Source organism: Leucoraja erinacea, chromosome 1, assembly GCF_028641065.1.
Source record: "Leucoraja erinacea ecotype New England chromosome 1, Leri_hhj_1, whole genome shotgun sequence".
In the NCBI taxonomy this organism is placed as follows: domain Eukaryota; kingdom Metazoa; phylum Chordata; class Chondrichthyes; order Rajiformes; family Rajidae; genus Leucoraja; species Leucoraja erinaceus.
This window is the reverse complement of record NC_073377.1, coordinates 122,452,825-122,467,319: the sequence shown is the minus strand read 5'-3', so window position 1 is coordinate 122,467,319 and position 14,495 is coordinate 122,452,825.

The following is a 14,495-nucleotide window of genomic DNA, read 5'->3' as shown; positions in this document are numbered from 1 at the left end:
CTTCACGACAATGAAGGACTCAGCTACTGCGCCATCAATATAGCCAGAAGTACTCTGTCGGCCTACTCAACTCAGGCACCACAACAACAGGGCAAGGGTACCACCCACTGGTGATCCAATTCAGGAGAGGTATATTCAATTCCCATTCCCCAGAACTAGGTACACCCAAATTGGGAAGTCAGTGAGGTCCTGACGTACCTTAGGGGATGATCACCAGCCAGGTCCCTCACCCTGGAACAGCCTACCCTGAAGATGGATATGCTGACGGCCTTACCTCAGCACAAAGACCCAGTTCTTCCATCTACTGCGATTGGACAACATGGTGAACATTGGACACTATGGGAACTTCACTCGCCCCCCCCTGCAGGAACTATACAACAGGAGGTGCAACTCCAGAGCAAATAAAATCATGCAAGACCCCTTCCACCCCTGCAACGGACTGTTCCAGCTGCTACGGTCAGGCAAACGCCTCCGTTGCCATGCGGTGAGAACGGAGAGGTTGAGAAGGAGTGTCTTCCCAGAGGCAATTCGGACTGTAAACGCCTATCTCACCAGGGACTAACTCTATTGAACGTTTTTCCTTCCATTATTTATTATGTAAAAGAATATGTGTGTTATGATTGTGTTTATAATTTGTTTGGTTGTTTTGTTGTTTGTCTTTTGCACAAAAGTCCGCGAGCATTGCCACTTTCATTTCACTGCACATCTCGTATGTGTATGTGACAAATGAACTTGACGACTTGACTTGATAACACCAGATAGTGTCACATTTTCCATTCAGGGGCTGGCCAAACGGAGCAGACCAGGAACATCAGGTCCAGTCATGGAATTCCGGACATACCCACCTGAACCACGGTTATGTGTCTGACCCACTATATGAACGACATTGACACAGAAATACGGGGGAAATTTGTCTTGGGTATTGTTGAAACACCATTTTGGGTGTTTCACAAACAGATTCATGGTTGGGTTGAGTGTACGAGTAATGTGGCGGTCCTGGGGGGGGGGGGGAGTTGGGGGAGTAAATGTAACGTGGTACTAATCTTAGGCCACCATGGCAGCTTCCACGTCAGTGATTAAGAGGATGGACGTGCCTATGGACCACATCCTGGCTACAGCGGGGTGGTCTAGGGAGTATACGTTCCAAAGTTTGTAACACGCGGCTGGCAGAACCTGTATCGGTTGCAGAAATAACATTAGAATCTGCAAATATATAATTTAAGCCCGGGGGAGCACTAGTCTTGTTATTGTTGATAACACCATTTTTGTTTTACAAACAGATTTATGGTTGATTACGATAACATACTTCCTCCCTCGAATGACTTCGGCAGCGAGTGAAGTATGAACAGTTACACGGTTTGAAATCACAGAGCTTTAAAATCTTCACGTAGTCACTCACGTGACTCCGAAGTAAAATAGTAAGATTAAACGAGAACTTACCAGTTTGAAGTTTGATCTGCATTTTATGAGGAGTTACGTTGAGGGATTACGTGCCCTCTGCTCCCACCTTCAATAATAGAGATCAAACTGGTAACTAAGTTCTCCTTTTCTTTACTAAATTTATTTCAATTACTGTGTCTGTCTGTGATTCCACACCGCTGCTTTGAAGTATGTTGCGCATGCGTGATGGACGGGTTCTTCACATAATCCCTCATCGTAACTCCTCATAAAATACAGATCAAACTTCAAATTGGTAAGTTAATCTTACTTACTATTATAGACCAGTTAGCCTGACATCGGTGGTGGTGAAGATGCTGGAGTCAATTATAAAAGATGAGATAGCTGAACATTTGGATAGCAGTAACAGGATCCGTCCCAGTCAGCATGGATTTACGAAGCTTGACTAATCTTCTGGAGTTTTTTTGAAGATGTAACTAAGAAAATGGACACGGGAGAGCCTATGGATGAAGTGTACCTGGACTTTCAGAAAGCATTTGATAAGGTCCCATATAGGAGATTAGTGGGCAAAATTAGGGCACATGGTATTGGGGGTAGAGTGCTGACATGGAGAGGGAAGTGGTTGGCAGACAGGAAACAAAGAGTAGGGATTAACAGGTCCCTTTCAGAATGGCAGGCAGTGACTAGTGGGGTACTACAAGGCTCGGTGCTGGGACCGCAGCAATTTACAATAAACATCAATGATTTGGATGAATGGAATCAAAGCAACATTAGCAAATTTGCAGATGACACAAAGCTGGTTGGCAGTGTGAACTGTGAAGAGGATGCTATGGGAGTGCAGGGTGACTTGGACAGGTTGGGGGAGTGGGCAGATGCATGGCAGATGAAGTTTAATGCGGATAAATGTGAGGTTATCCACTTTTGTAGCAAAAACAGGAAGGCAGATTACTATCTAAATGGTGTCGAGTTGGGAAAAGGGGAAGTACAACGGGATATGGGGGTCCTTGAACATCAGTCTATGAAAGTAAGTGGGCAGTGAAGAAAGCGAATGGCATGTTGGCCTTTATAACAAGAGGAATTGAATATAGAAGCAAAGAGGTCCTTCTGCAGTTGTACAGAGCCCTAGTGAGACCACACCTGGAGTATTGTGTGCAGTTTTGGTCCCCTAATTTGAGGAAGAACATTCTTGCTATTGAGGGAGTGCAGCGCAGGTTTACAAGGTTAATTCCCGGGATGGTGGGACTGCCATATGCTGAGAGAATGGAGCAGCTGGGCTTGTACACTCTGGAGTTTAAAAGGATGAGAGGGCATCTCATTGAAACATATAAGATTGTTAAGGGTTTTGACACGCTAGAGGCAGGAAACTTTTTCCCGATGTTGGGGGAGTCCAGAACCAGGGGCCACAGTTTAAGAATAAGGATTAAGCCATTTAGAACGGAGACAAGGAAACACTTTTTCTCACAGAGAGTGGTGAGTCTGTGGAATTCTCTGCCCCAGAGGGTGGTGGAGGCGGGTTCTCCTGATGCTTTCAAGAGAGAGCTAGATAGGGCTCTTAAAAATAGCGGAGTCAGGGGATATGGAGAGAAGGCAGGAACAGGGTACTGATTGGGGATGAAGAAGGGTTTCGGCCCGAAACATCACCTATTTCCTTCGCTCCATAGATGCTGCTGCACCCGCTGAGTTTCTCCAGCATTTTTGTGTACCTTCAATTTTCCAGCATCTGCAGTTCCTTTTTGAATACTGATTGGGGATGATCAGCCATGATCACATTGAATGGCTGTGCTGGCTCGAAGGGCCGAATGGCCTACTCCCTGCACCTATTGTCTATAGTCCTAGCCTGCCTCCCTCTAGCTCATGCCCTCAAGCCCTGGCAACATCCTCGCAAATCGTCTCTGCACTCACCCCATCTTTCCTGTAGCATGGTGATCAAAACTGAACACAGTATTCCAGGTGCGACCTCACCAATGTCAGGTACAACTGCATGATAACAGCCCAATTTCTATACTCAATTCCCTGACTGGTGAAGGCGAAGGGCTCCATGCATTTTTTTTTCTAGCTGTAACACTACATTGAAGATTGATTTCTCCAATTTTACGTAACCTCTAGCAACCCCCTCTTCCCTTCTCCCCCCCCCCCCCACCTCCCCTTGTCTTCCCCATCCCTCCCCTGTCTCCCACCAAGATTTGCACAGAATTTCCTCCCTCCCCCACCCCCTTCCTACCTTCATTCCTCCCTCTGACTTCACAAGCTCTTCAATGTCTCATACCCTTGTTTTCCTTTTGGGCCTGTGTCCAACCGTTTGCCTATCCCCCCCCCCCACAACTCGCCTGTCATGTACCTGCCACTTTGACACTTTCTCCTACTACTGCGCCCCCCAGCACGGATACTCTGGGCTGCTGCTGAAAGTCACCGTGTTTTTGCGATGCCAGCGGGTGTTCTTCCCTAGACCAAAAAGCTGGAGTCACTGGCGGGACAGGCAGCATTTCTGGAAAGGAATGGGTGACGTTTCGGGTCAAGATGGGCCTCCCCTCTCCAAGATACTGCCTGTCCCGCTGAGTTACTCCAGCTACCAGCATCTGCACACAATTGTTCTGTTGTCGCCCGGAACAGATGGTTGCACAGGAAATCAGATTCGCAGATTCAGATGTGCAATTTAAAACAAAAAACACAATAAATAATAGTCATTGTCAGCCTCAAGTACAGTACAGAGACAACGAAATGATGCTGGTGGATTTAGGCAGCTATCTCCCTTGAAGAGCGACATAGCAATTCACCATTTTTTGATCTTCTTCATTCCTGGGCATTCGATTAAAAAAAAAAATCTGGAATTTGATGGAATATATAGGCGACTACATACTACCGGGCATTTGCTTCCCTACAGCGTCACCAATCATCCTGCGGGCACGGATATACTATTTTTTTCCGCAAATCATCCTGGGGACCCCTTTGGCGTTTCCCCGCACGTGCGCAGTGGGCCCGGATTCCGCGCGTTCTCAGTTGGGGCGGCAGTCGCTTATGCGCAGTTGGGGAAGGTTTACCGGGCCAGGAAATTTCCCGAAATTATTTCATTTCCCTAAATTTACCTGAAGACAACCAGAACTTCCTGAATTTCAGGTAATTTCCTTCAAAGTGGAAACACTGCCATGATGCTACCAGTCAATATGCTCACTACTGACTTGTGGAAGGTCAAGCGACTATTCAATGACAAACTGAATCTCCTCAATCTTCTGAGGATTTGAGGTGTTGATGGGCTTTCTTTATAATTGCATCAATGTGCTAGTCTAGGACAGAACTTCAGAGATAAGTTTGCCCGGGAATTTGACCTTTTTGGCTCTCCCTGTCCCCGTTCAGTCGATGAAGACTTAAGACTCTTAAGACTAAGTCAACGTTTAGTTCCTTAGTTTTACTGACGTTGAGAGCAAGGTTGTAGTTCTGACACCATTCGGACAGTCGGTAGTTCTCCCTCCTGTATTCTGACACGCTTTTTGCAATTAGCATAAAAAATCTACCCAGTTGCCACAATAGACGCTTACAGCACAGAAACAGGCCCTTCAGCCCAACTCATGCATGCTGACCAGGGAGGTGACAAACATCATGGGTTGGGGCAGGCAGCCAGCAACTTTGCGGCACAGAACGTCGATGCTAATAATTAGTTGGATGTCCAACAGCTCAGTCAAGGAGAATTGTTAAGCAGGAATGAGATGGGCAGTGAGGTTTTGGAAAGTGATTTCCAGACTTAGGGCCTTGGAAAAAGGTAGCACTGAGTGTGTAGTGAGTGGATGCGAAAGTGGGATAAAACTGGTGTGAACAGGTAATCGATTGACAGCATGGGTTTGATGGGCTGAGTTACCTGTTTCCATGCATTAAATCAATTGAACTCACCCATTCTTCTTACGGGTTCTGCCTGACCAGCTAATTGACGTTAAAGGACATCAAAAACCATAGCCGTGAGCACTGGCTCACCCCAAGGCTGTGTCCTACGCCCCCTGCTGTTTAGTCTGCTTACACACGACTGCACTGCTAGACTCAACAACAACTTCATCACCAAGTTCGCTGATGACACAATAGTGGTGGGTCTCATCAGCGACAATGATGAGTCGGCGTACAGGATGGAGGTGGAGCTGCTCACAGGATGGTGCAAATCCCACAACCTCATTCTCAACGTGGGAAAAACTAAGGAGATGGTGGTTGACTTCAGGAGGGCGGGAAAACAACACCATACACCTCTGCACATCGATGGAGCTGATGTGGAAAGGGTCAGCAGCGTGAAGTTCCTAGGACTACACCTGTCAGATGACCTGACGTCCACGACCAACACCACAACACTGGTCAAGAGAGCCCAGCAGCGACTACACCCTCTCCGAAGACTACATAAAGCAGGTCTCCCCACTACACACCTACAAACTTTTTATAGGGGGACAATCGAGAGCACATTAACCTACGGCATCACTTCCTGGTTCGGGAGCTGCAAGGCGTACGAATGGCATCAACTAGACATGAATGTGAAGACCGCCAGCAGGATCATTGGTGCTCCACTCCCTTTCCTGCTGGACATATACAGGAAGAGGTGTATCAGCAGAGCATCTCCATCATCAAAGACCCCTACCACCCATCGCATCACATATTCTCCATCCTGCCATCTGGGAAGAGGTACAGGAGCATTAGCTGCAAAACCAGCAGGATGCTCCTCAGCTTCTTCCCGCAGGCTATAAGACTGATAAGCGGACTTTGCCCCCTGCCAAAGTATCGCGCACCAACCACCAACCTGGACACACTGCAGCTGAGCCACTGTCGTGCCGCTGCCGATCGGAACGCCTGTTGATGTTTAGTAGAGTGTTAATTTGTTCATGATATATGTATTTTTATTTCTATTTATTTTTTAATGCGCACTGAATGGACACTGGTTGAGCAATGTTTTTTTGTTTCCTCTGGGTATGGAAATGACAATAAAGATATACAATACAATACAATACAATACAATTGTTGCCTTTGGTTGTTTTTTCCCTCCTCATCTCATATATTTGCCAGATGAACTAGATAAACATGGAACATAGTATAATTAACCATGCGCCAATCAAATTTTATTTAGCGTATGTTGTATTTCTTCCATTTTTAAATGATACATTCCATTTTCCATGGATAGATGCATTGGAAGTGTGCAACATATTCCAAATGATATGGAAATAATTAATATTGCTGTGAAATGAAAAGTTATTGACCTGAAATGTTAAGTTCTCCACGGATGCTGCACATTTCTATTATCCGCTGTTTTTATGTCAGGTTCCCAGCATCTGCAGTATCTTGTTTTGTGTTAAAAAAAAGTGTGAAACAAAAACAGTGAACTCGCATCTCAAATTTTAATATTGGGTATTCTTGAACATCCTTCACCTTTTGGGACTGAAGAAGACTAACAAGCTGCTATAAGCTCTGCCTTTTTTTTGGGGGGGGGGGGGATTTGGTTGACATAATGCTGTCTTTGACTGTAAAGTTAAAGCTTATTTCTGGCCACACTCATTGGTGGATTAAGGGGCAGCAAAGTGGTGCAGCTGTTGGAGCTGCTGCCTCACAGCGCTAGAGACCTGGGTTCAAACCTGACCTTGGATGCTGTCTGTGTGGAGTTTGCATGTTCTCCCTGTGACTGCATGGGTTTCCTCCGGGTGCTCCAGTCTATTCCTATATCCCAGTGATGTGCGGGTATGTAGATACAATACAAATTTATTATCATTTGAGCCCCAGTGAGACTCAAACGAAATGTTGTTTCCACAGCCATACAAACAAAGACACTGTCTTACAGACATACACATAATTAAATTCACACAAACATCCATCACAGTGAAGCCACTGTGATGGAAGGCAAGTCTTTTCTCTCCCCTGTTCTCCGTGTCTCTCCCGATGTCCAAGCCCCAGGCGGGCGATGATGAGTCCCACGGCCATTTTAGGCCGCGCGGGGCGATTTACGGCCCCGCTCCCGGTCTGAAAGTCCAAGGTTGGAACCCCCACGGGCATTGGTGAGTCCCACGGCCATGAAGCCGTGCCGGGTGATGTACTGTCCCGGTCCGGGTTGTTCCAACCCCGTGACACCGGCTGGAGAAGTCGCGTTGCGGGAGCTCCGGGAAGCGGTCTCTCTCTCTCCTCCCAGACCCGCGAGCTCCCGATGTCACAGTCCACCGGACCTGCGGCTGCGTTGCTGGAGCCTCCGAGCCCCAGGAGTCGAGCCGCAGCAGCGAGTCACCGCCGCTCCCCACGCTCCGAGGCCGGCCACCCCCGACGATGGTGAGTGATCCGCAGCTCCGTCTCCGGGACTGGAGCCCCCCGGGTCGTTCAGGTTGGAGGCTGCTCCACGGTGCTAGGCCCCAACGACAGCCGAGACCCGACAGGGAAAAAGTCGGGTCTCCCGGACAGGGAAGAGATTTAACCAGTTTCCCCCTCCCCCCCCCGCCCCCCACATTTACACATTTAAAAATACTATTAAAAAACACCAAGCACTACATTTAACTAGACAAAAAATAAAAAAAAGACAGACAGGCTGTAGGGGCCGCTGCAACGGGTGAGTCGCGCCGCCAACACATCTGGATGAATTAGCCTCTGTAAATTGTCCCTAGAGCGTGTGTGGTAGTGGATGAGAAAGTGGGACTACATAGAAATAGTCGGCATTGACTCAGTGGGCCCAAGGTCCTGTTTCCATGTAGTATCTCTAAACTAAACTAAACTCAACAACCCCGAAATGGTGTGTCAACTCAATATTGTGCACCAAATCCCTAATTCTATATTACTAATAAAAAACGTACTTTGCATAAGTAATAGTACATAACTTCCTTTTATTTAACAGTGTTAAAGGAATAAACCGTATTGGGCACTTATCAGTACAGATAGAGATGTCCACACATTTCAGCCCTAAACAGACCAGGCAGATAATGGGAATTAGTGGAAATGTGACTTCACTCATAGCTAAATACAAAACAAATAACAAAATAATGGTAGATGTCTATAGCAGCCCTATACACATTCTATTGACTAATTGGGAGGATCAACTACACATAAAATAAATTATTTCAAAGAAAAATGCACGACACATTTTACAATCTCCCAAAGGGATATTTTAATCTGTGATTCGATTAAAATTACAATTTTTTTACACGTCAAATTGCAATCATAATATTTTCATAGTTATCAGACTCTTAAATGGACCTCTCATATGCAAGAATGTATTCCCGATCTTCCAGTCTATTTTGGCGGAGCCCTTGCACTTTTTTACCTGCATTTCTCTGTATCTGTAACGCTACCTTTTTCTTTTTGCACTTCCTGCTGTATTCATGGATGATATGAATGGACTCATGTATGGTATGATTTGCCTGGATAGCAGTCAAACCAAAGATTGTCACTGCATCTCGGTACACGTGGCAATAATAAGCCAATACCAATATCAGTAGCAAATCCATCTGACATTTTTGAAATCAAAGCACCTTTTACCAGATATCTATATCATATGTTTTTTCCCTCCCTGGATATTTGAGGGGAGTGGCCACGTAGCAATGTACCTGCTTCATATAATTCTCTGCCACCTTCCAAACTGTTAGAAGTGCCCTGTATAAAATCCAGTGATGTTAAATCATTCTACAATGACTGCTGAAACCTATTTAATTGTTTGATATGATCTAGAAAGTTATGGCAAGATTAGTTGTCATTTGTCTAAATGATTGAACATAGCACTAACTATTGTCGCTCTCTATTGCTTTTTTTTTTTTTTACAGTTTTTACCTCATCTTAGATTAAAAATAATGAAGATCAAGTGTGGGCTGTGATGTGATCCAGAGTTGTTTTTAATAAAAGATTGCTTACACAGATAAACATATTGGATGCTTGTGAATAGTATGAGTGAACTAATGGGGCCACTGTTCTCAAACCTGTAACAACCTGCAAACGTAATGTAAATCAAATTTTAAAAAATGAACTGTTGGAGTAACTAAGTGGGTCAGGAAGATGGATGGTTAACCTTTTGGGTTGAGGCCCTACATCAGGACATAGAGTGCAGAGGGGAGATAGCTGGTATAAAGAGATGCGTGGGAGGGATGAGGCAGGTGCTGGTAAGCGATAAATGGAACTAGGTGAGGAATGCAATGATGGATAGCTAGATGGAGCCAAGTGGCAGAAAAAGAGAAGTGTAGTTGAGGCACCATGGCTGGTAGAGGTAGATAAGGAGTTATAAAGGGGCAAATGGGACCAGACCATAGGAGCATAAAGTGGAGTTAGATTTAGATGCTGAGAGGTGATAAGTACGGCCACAAGATTCAGGAGTTTAGTTTAGAGATACAGCACAGAAACAGGCCCTTCGGCCCACCGAGTCCGCACCGACCAGCAATCCCTTCACATTAACACTATCCCACACTAGGAACAATTTTTACATTCATACCAAGCCAACTAACCAACAAACTTGTACGTATTTGGAGTGTGGGAGTAAACCGGTTCTCGGAAAAATGCACGCAGGTCACGGGGAGAAGATACAAACTCCGACCAGACAATCAACCGTAGCCGGGATCGAACCTGGGTCTCTGGAGCTGTAAGCGTTCTAGGGCAGCAACTCTACCTCTGCACCACTGTGCCGCCCATCAAATCTGATAAGGAAGAAGATAAATGATAAGTGGAACCAGATAACGGAGTGATGACCCAGTAGGGTGAGGACATATGCAACTGGTTAAATGTGTGAATGATAGGCAGATTCAGGTGTCCTTGAGACTCTTGAAAGGCGCCCATAAATAAAATGTATTATTATTATTATTATTATTAGATTAAACTAGGTGGGGGAGAGAAACAAAATTGGATGTCTGGGGTGGAGACTGGTGGGGTTGTAAATCAAACCATGCTACTGGTTCCATTGAGACAAGATCAGGTAAGGAGAGTATCACTTCTGCCAGGTACTTTACATTAGCCATGCAAATGACAGTTTTAATAATTTACACTATTCAGTCTTTTGTTTGCTTGGACTATTATGCTCAAAGCTTTTGCGTCACAGATTAGTCTGAAAGGAAAAGCAGACAACTCTTAGGAGTTTAGTAGCAATGGAATTCCAAGGTGGATTGCTACGATTATGGAATATATAATTGATCTAGGACAATGTATCAAGTATCCTTTATTGTCATTCTGACTTTTCAGTCTGAATGAAATTTCATGCCTTGCAGTCATAACATAGAATAAAATAACAAAACACGCAATAAACACAGATTAACATCCACCACAGTGAGTCCACCAGGCACCTCCTCACTGTGATGGAAGGCAAAAGTCTTAAAGTCCTTGTCTCTTCCCTCCTTGTTCCCCCTCCGCATTGAGGCGACCCAGGTCTCCGATGTTGTGACCCCGCCGGGTGATGGTAAGCAAGTCCCGCAGCTGAATCCGAGCTCTGCGAACGGGCCGGTTCAAACTCCGCGGCCCGGGGCGGTCGAAGCTGCCGCCCTCCGGTCCAGCGGACGAAGCTGTTGTTGCAGGAGCTCCGGAAAAACAGGTCACCAACCTGTGACCTGCGAGCGCCCACGATGTTGTCCACTGGGCCCGCGGCCGAGCCTCTGAGGCTCCAAAGTCGGGCCGCCGCTGCAACGCCGCCTCAGCCCCGAAGTCGGCCAGCCTCACGGTTGGTAAGTCCTGGCTGGCTCTGCCTCCGGAGCCTCGAGGTCGGTCCCAGTTGGAGGCCGCCAGCTCCGCCATCCGCCAGGCCTCAGCACAGACGGAGACGGGGATACGACAAGAAAAGGTTGCACCCCCCCCCCCGAAGAAAGAGACCAAAACATGTTTCTCCACCCCCCCCCCCCCCCCCCCCCCCCCCCCAACCTACCCCAAACCTAAATAAATTAAAATTAACTAAATCAGGCCAATAGAAAAAAAAGAAAAAGAAAAAACAAACGGACTGCAGGTGAGCCGCATCTGCTAGGGCAGCACCGCCACCTCCAGAGAATGTGGACCAACCACGAGCTAAACCATACAAAGCAAAAAACTAGGTAGCCATAACTAGAGGGTAGAAACAAGGAACTGCAAGTGCTGGTTTACAAAAAAAAAACACACAGTGCTGGAGTAACTCAGTGGGTCAGGTGGTATCTCTGGAGAATAAGAATAGGTGATGTGTCAGATCAGGACCTTTCTTCAGACTGAAGAAGTGTCCTGACCAGAAACATCACCTGGAATATGTTCTCCAGAGATGCTGGCTGACCCGCTGAGTTACTGCAGCACTGTGTCTTTTTTTAGTCGTAACTAGAGTAATGCCCCTGTACCCACTTAGGAAACCTGAACGGAAACCTCTGGAGACTTTGCGCCCCACCCAAGGTTTTCGTGCGGTTCCCGGAGGTTTTTTTCAGTCTCCCTACCTGCTTCCACTACCTGCAACCTCCGGCAACCACCTGCAACCTCCGGGAACCGCACGGAAACCTTGGGTGGGGCGCAAAGTCTCCAGAGGTTTCCGTTCAGGTTTCCTAAGTGGGACAGGGGCATTAGTTAAACTCAGCCAAAGTAGCGGCTGAGCAGCAGTGAGTGGCTTCAATACTTCCTTGTGTGCGTGTGTGCTTATAGGTGTGCGAGTAATTGAGTGCGTGAAAGAGTTAGAGTATGTGCGTGTGTGTGGGTGAATGTGTCTGCCTGTGTGCACTTGGCTTCTTCTATGCGATTACAAAAAGTACAGCAGTCCTTCATTCCACCCACTGTCTGAGCACACGTGTAAATGATGAGGATTTGGGAAGGTTAATCTGCAGCTGTGGGACTGCCTCACAGCAACAGGAAGCATCTTCAGGACAGGAAGTGAGTGAATTGGCAAGTGATATATAAAATAGTAATTGATACCATGGCCTGAATGGCTCATTGAATAATTTCAATTTGTGGTCTGACACCATAGAACAAGACCAGGGAATTGCACGTAACACAGACCACAGAATTCCAGGAAATACTGAATAACATTGACAGGAGAGAACATCAACAATAGACCTGAGGAAACAAGGAATTAGGTGAACTAGCACAGTCATAGAATACATTTGTGGTCTCTGCTACAATAACAAGCACCAGAATCCGGTAAACTGAGTAATACTCAGGGGAAACACTGACAAACCCAGATAATGAAAATCAGGTTTGGGTAAAGCATGACTATCTCTGGATGGTACTTAGCCCATTTTGTAAGGTAAAAAAAAATGAAGAAACAAAAATGCTTTAAACTCCCTTCACTGATATTTCTTTGATTTAAACACCTCAATAACATTGATTAAAACACTGATTTGATGTAAATGCTTCCAAATGTATTCTGAGCTCCTGCAGTAAGCTAGCATATGTATCTCTGCACAGAGAATTATGCAAGAAACACATCTTGGCATTAAATCTTTTAAGGCAACACCATTAAAATCAGAACATGTTTCACAAACCACAGTCTGGAATACATTTAGACTGCTCAAACTGCCTGCTTTAATCAAAGGGTTCCAGTCAATAACTGGTGTCAGCACAGTGATTACATTAAAATGAAATACATATTGAGAACTAATTTGGCTCAGCTTATTTGCACAGTCACAGATTGCTCTTGATCATCAGACATCTGAATATTTGAGCTATGAACATATTCACAGCTTTTGGGAAACCAGATGACATCGTATGAATCACATCCTAATGATCATGACAATAGTATTCAGAAATATGGTGCAGAGAGATGTCCAACATGACTTTAGTCTTCAGATGTCCAACATGACTTTAGTCTTCAGATGTCCAACATGACTTTAGACTTTAGAGATACAGCGCAGAAACAAGGCCCTACATAGAAATAGAAAATAGGTGCAGGAGGAGGCCATTCGGCCCTTCGAGCCAGCACCACCATTAATTGTGATCTTGGCTGATCGTCCCCTATCATTAATCCGTTCCTGCCTTCTCCCCATATCCCTTGATTCCACTAGCCCCTAGAGCTCAATCTATTTCTCTCTTAAATCCATCTAGTGATTTGGCCTCCACTGCCCTCTGTGGCAGGGAATTCCATAAATTCACAACTCTCTGGGAGAAAACGTTTTTTTCTCACCTCAGTCTTAAATGACCTCCCCTTTATTCTAAGACTGTGGCCCCTGGTTCTGGACTCGCTCAACATTGGGAAAAATGTTCCTGCATCTAGCTTGTCCAGACCTTTTTTAAATTTTGTATGTTTCTATAAGTTTTCCCCCTCATCCTTCTAAACTTTTTCCTCATATGACAGTCCTGCCATCCCAATCTCGTGAACCTACGCTGCACTGCCTCAATCACAAGGATGTCCTTCCTCAAATAAGGAGACCAAAACTGTACACAATATTCCAGATGTGGTCTCACCAGAGCCCTATACAAGTGCAGAAGAACCTCTTTACTCCTATACCGAAATCGTCTTGTTATGAAGCCCATGAGTCCGGGCCGACTAGTGATCATCTTGTACACGAGCACTGCCCTATACACTAGGGATAATTTACAATTTTACACAAGCAAATTAACCTACAAACCTGTATATCTTTGTAGTGTGGGAGGAAAGAGGAGCACCCGGAGAAAACCCTTGCAATCACAGGCAGTACCCGCACTCAGGATCGAACCCTGGTCTCTGGTGCTGTAAGGTAACAACTCTACCACTGCTCCGCTGTGCCACCCAAACCTCTTCATAATCCAACCAATTCATGAGTCTTTGACAGTGTTGGTTTTAACCCTGCCTGATTCTGTTTTGATAATTCCTATTTCCTCGTTTCACCACATCTCAAGAAAAGGCACTGGATAAGTTCCTACCTCCTTCCAGGCAATGGCCAGGGCTGACTTTAGATTCCAATATCACAGCCCAAAGACATCATTAGCACTGCACTGGCATTTTAACTAAACAATGTCTGGCTCGATTGGCATCACACACGTTAGTGGGCAGTCAGTAGGAAGAAGCTAGAAATATCTGGAGGACCAGAGGACGCATCTTTCTCTGGTCCTCCAGATGAACTTAAGCCATTTCAGCCTGGTCTTGCTTCTCCTTTGAAATGGAAAATCACCCACCTTGCTGTCCTTCATTCACCTGGCCCCTCTGCTATCCAAGCGCTTGTGTCAGCTTTGGGCAGACTAATGTTGTGCCAAGTCATTGATAAAGTGTCCTGGAT